This window comes from Schistocerca americana, chromosome 5 (assembly GCF_021461395.2).
Source record: "Schistocerca americana isolate TAMUIC-IGC-003095 chromosome 5, iqSchAmer2.1, whole genome shotgun sequence".
NCBI lineage: Eukaryota > Metazoa > Arthropoda > Insecta > Orthoptera > Acrididae > Schistocerca > Schistocerca americana.
In genome coordinates, this window is record NC_060123.1 from 531,754,215 (window position 1) to 531,764,467 (window position 10,253).

General features: G+C 37.9%; 1 protein-coding gene across 3 annotated transcripts in view; it reads right to left on the reverse strand.

Annotated features, from left to right (window-relative positions):
* The window catches only part of LOC124615316 (focadhesin), a 292,146-nt gene extending 282,285 nt beyond the window's left edge, over positions 1-9,861 (reverse strand). Inside the window, exon 1 of one of the 3 annotated variants that reach the window (XM_047143114.1) lies at positions 9,771-9,861. The gene's annotated coding sequence lies outside the window, so the exon portion shown is untranslated. Of the gene's footprint in view, positions 1-9,481; positions 9,635-9,770 lie in introns of those variants that run through there. The other 2 variants (XM_047143113.1, XM_047143115.1) reach the window with 2 other exon arrangements.
* Positions 9,862-10,253: the final 392 nt, after the last annotated feature.

Genomic DNA, 10,253 nt, shown 5'->3' on the forward strand with positions numbered 1-10,253 from the left:
GCATGAAGGGAGAAGAAAAAGAGAGAAGTAGAGAAGATTAAAGGACTTGAAAGTGCATGAGTGGGATAGAGGCTGTATGTAGAACTCTGCAAAATTTACAGGTTAAGCATAAATGACCAACCACTTTAATACCATAAAAGGTATTATTCTTTATTGTGTAGGGTCATTAAAATAAAAAAAGTTTGCATGTTGTATCAGAAATTAAAAACTCTAAAAATCAAAGTAAAAAACTTATAGTTAGAAAGAAAACTGGTAAGTTTATCAACAAACAAGATGATCTAATAGTTAAAGATAGCAACCAGATGGTCCATGTCAACAAACCTGTAGCTAGACTTTTCAACGATCACTTTCTACAAATAACAGACCCACTCCCTATGGCCAATTTAAAAAAGTATCTAAGCAGGGCCTGTATATGACAATCAGTATCAAAATGAAACTTCCTGGCAGATTAAAATTGTGTGCCACATTGAAACTCAAACTCAGGACCTCTGCCTTTCGCAACCAAGTGCTCTACCAACTGAACTACCCAAGCACAATTCACAGCCTGTCCTCACAGCTTTACTTCTGCCAGTACCTTGTCTCCTACCTTCCAAACTTCACAGAAGCCCTCCTACAAACCTTGAAAGACAAGCACTCCTGGAAGAAAGGATATTGCGGAGACATGACTTGGCCACATCCTGAGGGATGTTTCCAGAATGAAATTTTCACTCTGGAGTGAAGTGTGCACTGAAGTTTCATATCAGTGCACACTTCACTCAAGAGTGAAAATTTCATTCTGGAAACATCCCTCAGGATGTGGCCAAGTCATGTCTCCGCAATGAAGTTTCATATCAGTGCACATTCCGCTGCAGTGGAAACAAAATGACTATTCACGTTGGTGTGTAGGAGGTACGAGTCTGGCAATACACAATCTGGCTTTCGGAAAAACATCATCCACACAAGTGCAAAGATTGCAAGAGCCAGCAAGTACTATACATCAAAGCAGCAATGACAGAAATAAAAGACAACTTCAAGAGGGGAATTAAAATTCACCGGTGAAAGGATACCAATGATAAGATTCACTCATGACATTGCTATCCTTCAGCTATCATCTGCTGAACAGAATGATCAGTCTAATGCTTACAAAACATAGACACAGAGTAAACTGAAAAAGACAAAAGTAATGTGAAGTTGCAGAAACAGGAACAGTGAGAAACTAAACATCAGGATTGGTAATCCCGACGTAGATGAAGTTAAGGAACTCTGCTACCTAGGCAGCAAAAAAGGGCATTCCTGGCCAGGAGAAGTCTTCTAGTCTCAAACATAGACCTTAATTTGAAGAAGAAATTTCTGGTAATGTATGTCTGGAGCAAGCATTGTATGGTAGTGAAACATGGACAGTGGGGGAAAAAAAAACAAGAAACTCAAAGCTTTTGAGATATGGTGCTACACAATAATGTTGAAAATTAGGTGAACTGATAAGGCAAGGAATGAGGAGGTTCTCAGCAGAATTGGTGAGAAATGGAATATATGGAAAATACTGACAAGAAGAAGGGACAGGATGGCAAGACATCAATTAAGGCATCTGAAAATAACTTCCACTGTACTAGAAGGAGCTGTAGAAGAAGGCAGAGATTAGAATATGTCCAGCAAATAATTAAGGACATAGGTTGCAAGTGCTACTTCCAGATGAAGAGGTTGGTACAGGAGAGGTATCTGTGACGGGCCACATCAAACCTGTCAAAAGACTAATGACTAAAAAAAACTAATGGTCTTAGAGGGATCCTTTGCTGCTTTATTCATGGACTATGTTAATGTTGCACTGCCCCGTGACCCTGCCACATTCCACAGGAAGGCACAAAACAGATGGGCTGAAAAAGCATAAGTAACCTTTGCTGCTTCGTATCACATTTAAATTACGCTGAATGGTTTTGAACGGTCTCTGGAGGTTCCAGCCTGTACAGGACAGCAAAAATTGTGGTCGCGCTGCACTGCAAAAGGGTGTGATCACGTTCCATGTTACCAGACAAGGTTGAAACTTCCAAGACTCTCAGCAATGTCAAAGGCTCTCAAGCACAGCTTCCTGATGCTCACTGCACTGCGAACCGTCATTTTCAGCTGTGAAATGTGTTGGAACCAATGACTCAAGGAAAGGGGTAATTTCACTGACACTCTTTGCACCACCCCTTGAGGCCTTTTTGTATCAATTTGGAGAGGCAGCGTGCCTGAAATGCTTCCATCAGCCACTCATAAGAAATCTGCACGATTTCAAGACTGGGCATTGCAGTTCTGACCTCCATCACAGAGGTGTCAAAATAAGGGTTAAAATGTGAGTAAGAGGGACTGGGACAACCTTCCAATTGTGTGACACGGTGGCATTGGGCAGAACTGTGGTGAAACTGGGTGCAAATGTGACACCAGTAATCCATCTTACATTTCACATGAATTTCTGAGCTCTGGCCTTACTCTGCATGTGTTGACACCTCACTGTTTGAAGCATCGCTGAGCCCGGGGGTGACATCGCAGGATGCCTTGATTTTGTACCGTTACAGTGGAAGATTGTAGGCACATTTCAGCCAAATTTCAAATTTATACATCACAATGAGAGACAGTTATAGGGTTTTGAAAAAGTTATCATTTAATTTTGTTGTTCAGTGTCTACATTGAAAAAGGGGTGGATGCCATAGGTGATTGGCTAAGAATCATGAAAAAGAATTCACAAATGTTTAACAACTAAAACTTAATCATAACATAATCTTTCTAAGTGTCAAAAGTAAGCAAAAAAGTTAACATTTTTATGATCCACTCATTTTAAGTACTGAAGTTGTGGAGCTCTTCAGAGAAAGAATTTGAAATACCACATCTGAATTCCCCAACTATGCTGTTGTAACGGGGATAAACATAAATTTCCCAGGTACAGAATCAGAGATACAAGCATCTGCAACAGATGGCAGAGAAAAATATTTCTGTGGTTTTGTATTAAACACTTTTCTAAAATAATAGGAATCAGAGATCATTTGGCTGCTACAGTGTCAACAACTACTGGCACTGAACAAAAAGTTACGAAAGTCAGGAAGACAATCATTTTCACTAAGTAACACAAGAAAATGTTTACAAACTACTCAGCAGCCAGCAGGAAGATTTAGCTCCGGAGAAGATAATATGGAGGATCTGCACACATTCAGGAATATTAGAGGTGACATGCTAGATGTTCTTGAGCTGTGCAAGAACGTGAGCAATGGATAGCTAAGAATGCCTGTCTAGAGTGGTCTAATGTAAAATGATCACACAATGTAGACCTAAGTTTTGGGTTACATGCCCATTTTCTAGTACAAAACTGGTTCCAAAGATTAGAACCAAGAAAAAGTAAACATGTCAAGTTTTTAATCTATTGATTCTTGACTTAAACTGTAAAAGTTATCTCCGTTGACAATATTACATATGGATTTACAAAATTCATTAGGACAAAATTTACAATAACTATAACTAATCATACATTGGAGTAGATCAACGCACAGACAGGAGCGGAATCTTTTGTTATGCGAATGAAGACACCTTGATTCTAAGTAGGGATTGCATAATGTCTAAAAGGGCTTAATAGTTGAACAGAGTTCATTCATTCAGTCATGTGGAGATACACACATATGTTTCTTAATTTCTAACTGAGAAATATTTGTGCCCTTTCCCTCTATGTGTAGAACTTCCATGGCTACTGGGTATTTTTCTTTATGTAAAGTTCAGCAAAGGGTGAATTTAGCTTCTTTAACTTCCAACTTCTATGGTGTCATCTAAGCCCAGAGCAGATTGTCCTCCCAGTCTGCCCAGTATAGCAACATTGACACTCTTGGCAGATCTTATAAACCACACTTTTCATGATATCTGGTTGTTTATCTTTTGAATTGAAGAGAGAACTACTTACTGCCTATGGGACATATAAATGCACAAGTAACACCTTGCTTTTAAAATGTTGCTTATCCTGTTTGAAGTGTTACCTGTAAAAGGTAAACTGCACAATTTCCTTTTGGTCTATCTATGTTGTTCACTAAGTACAGTAGGCATCTGGTTTCATATCAACATTATCCCTGACAGAACCAGAAGAAGAGGTATAATCAAAAGGCCACACATACACTCCAAACGTGATACCAAGTGCTGGACCATCTAAGAGTAGAACTAGAATTAGCCCTACAGAAAGATGACTATGAAAGTACAGAGCGCAGAAAAAAATAAGCAGGAGCAGGCACAGCAACAACAACTTCAATATAAGAAGAACAATGAGTTCTTAGTCATGAAGGAACTTAAAACTAGGACTGGAAGCAGTAACATGATCATGACTAGGGCAGATAAAGGAGAGCCTGTAGTGCCATTAAGTAAAACAGATTATACAAGAAATTTTTTTCCAGCAGTGCAGCTGCAAAACATACAAGAAGATGCAACAGCTAAATACAATGATCAGCTGCAGGTAGTAAACAAGTACTCCAAAACATTTTTCTGAATATGTCCATAAGAGCATTCTTCGAATGAATCCTAGGTCTCCACAGCTGTATGAGAAACCCAAACTCCACAAAAAAGAAGTTCCAATGCAACCTGTGGTATCTGCAATATAAGCACCAGGAGGATCATCATCATCTTGAGGAATAAACTGAACTTCACAAGGAAATATAGCATTAAGAACAGTTTAGATTTATTTAACAGATGATAAGATGTCAACAAACACAAAATTAGTCTCTCCTAGTGTACATAGCTTGTTCCACAGCATTCATGTGAAATACTGAATAAATGTTGTGTTACTGTCATTGTATTTACACAATTTAATTCAAAAGAACAGCTGAACATAATTAGTATGATGGAATGATGTTTAAATCTAAACTGTTTCTGCTTTCAAGGGAGCTATTATAAGCAAGCAGATGGTCTGACAATGAGCTTACCCTTAACCCCCTTGCCAGCAGAAATGTTCACGGACAAGTGGAATACTGATTTTTCTTAATAGTGAATTACTGGTAAAAAATGTCACTGGCATTCTCTGTATGTGGAAAGGATCCAATAGACAATTCCACAAGTTTATGGAAAATATGAATCAATGGCATACTAGCATAAAGGTCAGTATGAAGTTAAGGGATTCCACCATTCATTTCCAAGACATCAGCTTACATATAGGAAACAGAAACCATAAATTTAAAATTTATGAAAAGGCCCCTTTACTGACACACTCATCCCAGCTTCATCTCAACATCCTACAGCTTACAAACATGCAGCATTCCTCTTCTTTCTGTCCCCATGTTCCAAGAAGACTATGACCAGAAACACAATACAACAAGAACAATAATCGCAAATAATGAATTTGATTCCAACATTATTGACAACATTTTCAATACAAAACTGAAGAAGCAAAGCTAGATCTCTAATGCAACCGGTGGGCAGCATAGACAGACTGAAAAGAAAATACTGCTGTTTACATTTTATAGGTAAATTTAAATAAGGATATGCAACATTTTAAAAGCAAAGAGTTTCTCTGGGCTTCTCTATGTCCCATAGGCAGTAGGTAGGTATCTCTTCAATTCATCGTCGGCCGGAGTGGCCATGCGGTTCTAGGCGCTACAGTCTGGAACCGAGCTACCGCTACAGTCGCAGGTTCAAATCCTGCCTCGGGCATGGATGTGTGTGATGTCCTTAGGTTAGTTAGGTTTAATTAGTTCTAAGTTCTAGGCGACTGATGACCTCAGAAGTTAAGTTGCATAGTGCTCAGAGCCATTTGAACCATTTTTTCAGTTCAAAAAATAAACAACCAGACACCATGAAAAGTTGGGTTTATGAGCTCATCTGCCAGCAGTGTCAGTGTTGCTACACTGGACAGACTGGGAGGATCATCTCCTCTAGGCTCAAAGAACACCATATAAATTGGGGATTAAAGAAGAAAGATTCATCCTTTGCTGAAAAATGCATGAATAAAAACCACAAATACATAACAGATATAGAAGACCTACACACAGAGGGGAAGGTCACTAAGCTCACTCAGTTAGAAATTGAGGAACAGAAGTGTGTGTCCCCTAATTTATTACTCATTAAAAAACTGAATTCAAATATTCACCCCTTTTACACAATATTGCAAATACTACTTAGAAGAATAATCTTGATGTCTTCATTAACATAATAAAAAATTCTATTTCTGTGCTAAACTCTACTCCAATGTACATTTAATTATCTTTATTGTAAATGCTATCTTCATGAATTTTGTAAATCCATATGTAATTTTGTTAAAATTGTCAACGGAGATGATTTTTACAGTTTAATTCAAGAATTGATAGAACAAACAGTTGGCATATTTATCTTTGCTTGAGGATCAGTTACGTACTAGAAAATGGGCTTATAACCTGACACCTAGGTCATACAGTAATAATAAAGTTTTTGAAACAAGGCTAAAAATGTCTTTCATTACATCAATACAATATCGTTTATGACATGGTTTCCTAATGGCTGGAGTCTTAACTTTATAACAGAAAGCAGATGGTCACTTTCACAAATTTGATCATGGCACCAAAACTAAACTCTGAATGGGAAGGGTCAAAAAACATGGAAAATCATTTGGTTCCATGCTTGGGCCACTCCTGCTTTTTATCTATGATAAGCCTAAATGACTGCTCAAAACCTTACACGTTAGTTAATAAAACAAGCACACTGAGCCAAGGTCCAGACTCAACCATGCAGATAGATCCTAGATGATAACTGAACAGGCCACTATTGGTTCACAACACACAGTTTGTCTTTATCTAAGCATATATTATGTAATTTCAAGCAGATGTGAATAATATGTTTGAGCATAAATAAACAGTAATGGTCATTCACTATGTGTAAAATGGAGATGACACAAAGATGAACCAATAAAGCAGCTCAGTTAAGCATGTTTTGAACTCGTCAATATCTGTAATTGTGTTGACTCAAAGGCAAGGGTAGGATCTTATTTTGCATATGATTACTCCTGGTTGTTTTATAAAATTATCTTCTGTAGCTATGTGGCCAAATTTTTAAAAGTATTTATTCAGCAGAAGTGAGAAGTAAGAACACTGATAGGATACTGGAATATCCCAGGTGGAATTTTTATTCTGGGCACCTGCCCTCTCCTCCCATAAAAACAAACTGAGGATTGTGTCAGGTGGAGCAGGTGAAATGACCTAGGACTAGTGGATGTAATGTGAAGGATAAAGAGAAGAACAGGTTGGGGTACAGACTAAGACTAAGACCATGCCCGCAAGGGAAGAAGAAAGGAGTATATCAACGAAACTTTTCTGTGGTACAGATAAGAACTGTAGTGTTTCGGAAGATCACAGAATGATAATTCACAGAGTCACAGAACTACAAAATAAACTTAAGTGAAAGGATCAGACTGAAGCAGCTGGAGGAAGAATCAGCGAGGGGCAGAGGTGGGTGTGACATGGACTCCTGGAGAGTGAGGGCACAGGGACTGTGGGAGAAAACCATATCTTCAATAGTGGAAGGTAACTTATCATCTACACAATTAAGAGGAGCTGTTGTTGCCAATAGTGGGATGTAGGAGTTGATGTGTCAGATGGCATGGGTTGCAAACAGTCACTGAAAATTGCTATGTTAAGATCAGTGCATTCATCTACATGAATAGGTGTTTAGTGAACAAGTCCACATAGAAGGCTGGTCAGGAATTGCAGCCAAAATGGTATACTGTCTTTGGCTGCTAACACAAGAGACCGTACCACTGATGGGATATGGTATTTCTGACAGTACTGAAATAATAAGTCCAAGATGTATGTGTGGACCCGAACTTATATATCTGTCATCCACACTGTTATAATCCATGTGAGAGAGTTGAATATAGCAGCGGCACCAGAATGTTTCGAATTACCATACCTGGCATGCTCTTAATCCTTGAACCACACAAATATTAATCCACCGAGATTAAAAGATTGTTTTATAACTAATGTTTGATTATGACACTGGCATGTCAAAGGGGACCCAAGAATGACCTGTACTCCACATTTATCCATTAGTGGAATTCTTAGATAGTAAAAAACATCAACTCAAAGTCCAACGAGATTTAATCAACTACAATACAAAAGAAAAGCAAAAGTTGGGTATTATTTACAATAATAAATTACTGTAAATGTAGGTATCATACAATCTGCTACTATAAATTCCTCGAATATTTAAATTCAAGAACTGGACATCTGCACTAGTAGCATGATAAAATGCTGATACTTATAGTAAATAGACGACCATTCTTCAGTAACTACTATTACCTATCAACAAACATCAGTGTCTTTTTTTAAGAATTTGACCAAGAAGCTGATAATGTGCAGTTTCTTAATGCGGCACAGAAGCAGTTACTTTTTTCCCCACATTTATCAACTCTTACACCAATTGCACTGTGCACATTTAAAACCTTTTTCACCACGTAAATTGAATGATGGCATTAATAATTTACAGTAGCAATTTCTTATAAAAACTACACTGTTAATATATGACTCAACTTATTCCACAACCAATACAGTTACTTATGGTTGGATGTAGAAAAAAAATAGATGAATAAAATAACATTCACTGAAGGGTGTACTTATTCTCAAAAAATTATGACACAAATGCCAAACCTCTCTCCTACAGGGACAGGGGAGGAGAGTACTTCCAACTATGACTGCAAAATATCTGTAATTAAGTCAGGTTGTTCAAACAAATTTTGGGCTTGGCGATGGTTCACCTGATGATAACTGGCATGTGCCCTGTCGAAATATTGTCGGATTACATAACGACGACCGCCTACAACCCCGAAATTTGTTTGAACATTCAATTCGCCGGGAAAATTTTAAAATTCATAAGAAAAAGGCTGATATAGGCCTGGGCGAAAAATTTCGTAAACACAGGTTTCTGCAATCAAAGTTACTCTACAAAAGAAGCTATTTTATTTTCCACAGGATACAGTAACAATGCTTAAAAGTTAGTACACAAGTATATGACATGACGAAAAAACTACACAAAAAAAGTCCTGCATCAGGCAGTAAAGCCAGTCTTTATGTGCATTCCTAACAGCTCGTAATTAATCGCTTCCTTTTAGTTGTGTGACCCTTCGCAGTGTCCAGAGCAATCACTGGTTTCCTTATGCCACTGGCTGTATGAAGCAGATTAACATCTATTTTAAATAAGTACGTTTCAATTATCTTCTTTAAGTAAAGTACAGATCGTTTAGTCGTGCCGTGGCGCTCTGCTAACAATCGTTATAAAAGGTGTATATGGCATAGTGACAGCTGTCTGAAATATTGTCTCATGCGAAATTTACACGTACAACGTGTAAATACGTTCGAGGGGTGTTGTCAACAGCCAATACGGTTACAATAAAAAAAACACGCTAAATCTTTTAGGGCAGTAGTACAATACTGACAGGTACAGTCCCTAAAATTCAACTGGACCGCTCTTCATATGTATCCAAAATTGACATTTGTGAACCGATCTTTATTACACATAAAACGCGATCGTTGGAGCCCACCTGAGTGTTAGTCAATACTGAAGGATGAAATACCTCTCCGACTGAGGCACTACTCTACTACATGAAGTTTCGGTTGTCTCCCTCGGCAAAGGAATTACGGTGCTTTATATGTACACTACTTTCTTTAAAACGTGTGTGACCCACGTGCCGCACAAATGTTATTGTTACAGGGTTAATTCGTTGTTATATTTTATTGTGGGGAAAGGGAAATCCTAATCAAAAGATGACGACTTTTTACAGTATTTTCTGTTTGTGTTAACGCAGGACAAACATTTGAAAATTCTTTTACCCCGTAACAGCACACATCAATCGCGGCACAAAGTCTTCCCAAGAAAACACACCCACTCAAGACTTGAACGTTAACTTGCGCCAGCTGCTAGCGCTCTCCAAGTATCGATTAGTACCGTTCGATTCGAGTGTTGCCTAGCAGCAGTTCACGAAAAGTCAATTCGTTTGCATTAGATTAGATTTACTTTCATTCCAATTGATCCGTAGTGAGGAAGTCTCCCAGGATATAGACCGTGTCAGGAAAACAATAATCCATGACAAATATTTACAACTGAAACATAAGCTAATGTACTTTCCACACGTCCCAAGTGGAATGATCGTCATTTTTTTAATGAACGCTATATGAAAGAATCATTTTACAAACACTCATTTACTAAGATCGCATTAATGCACTGAATTTAAAATTAAAATTATGTTTTGCAACGTGATATAACAAAAACAGGAAGGAAGATTAAGAACAGAATTTGAAGTAGACTTCTTTTGT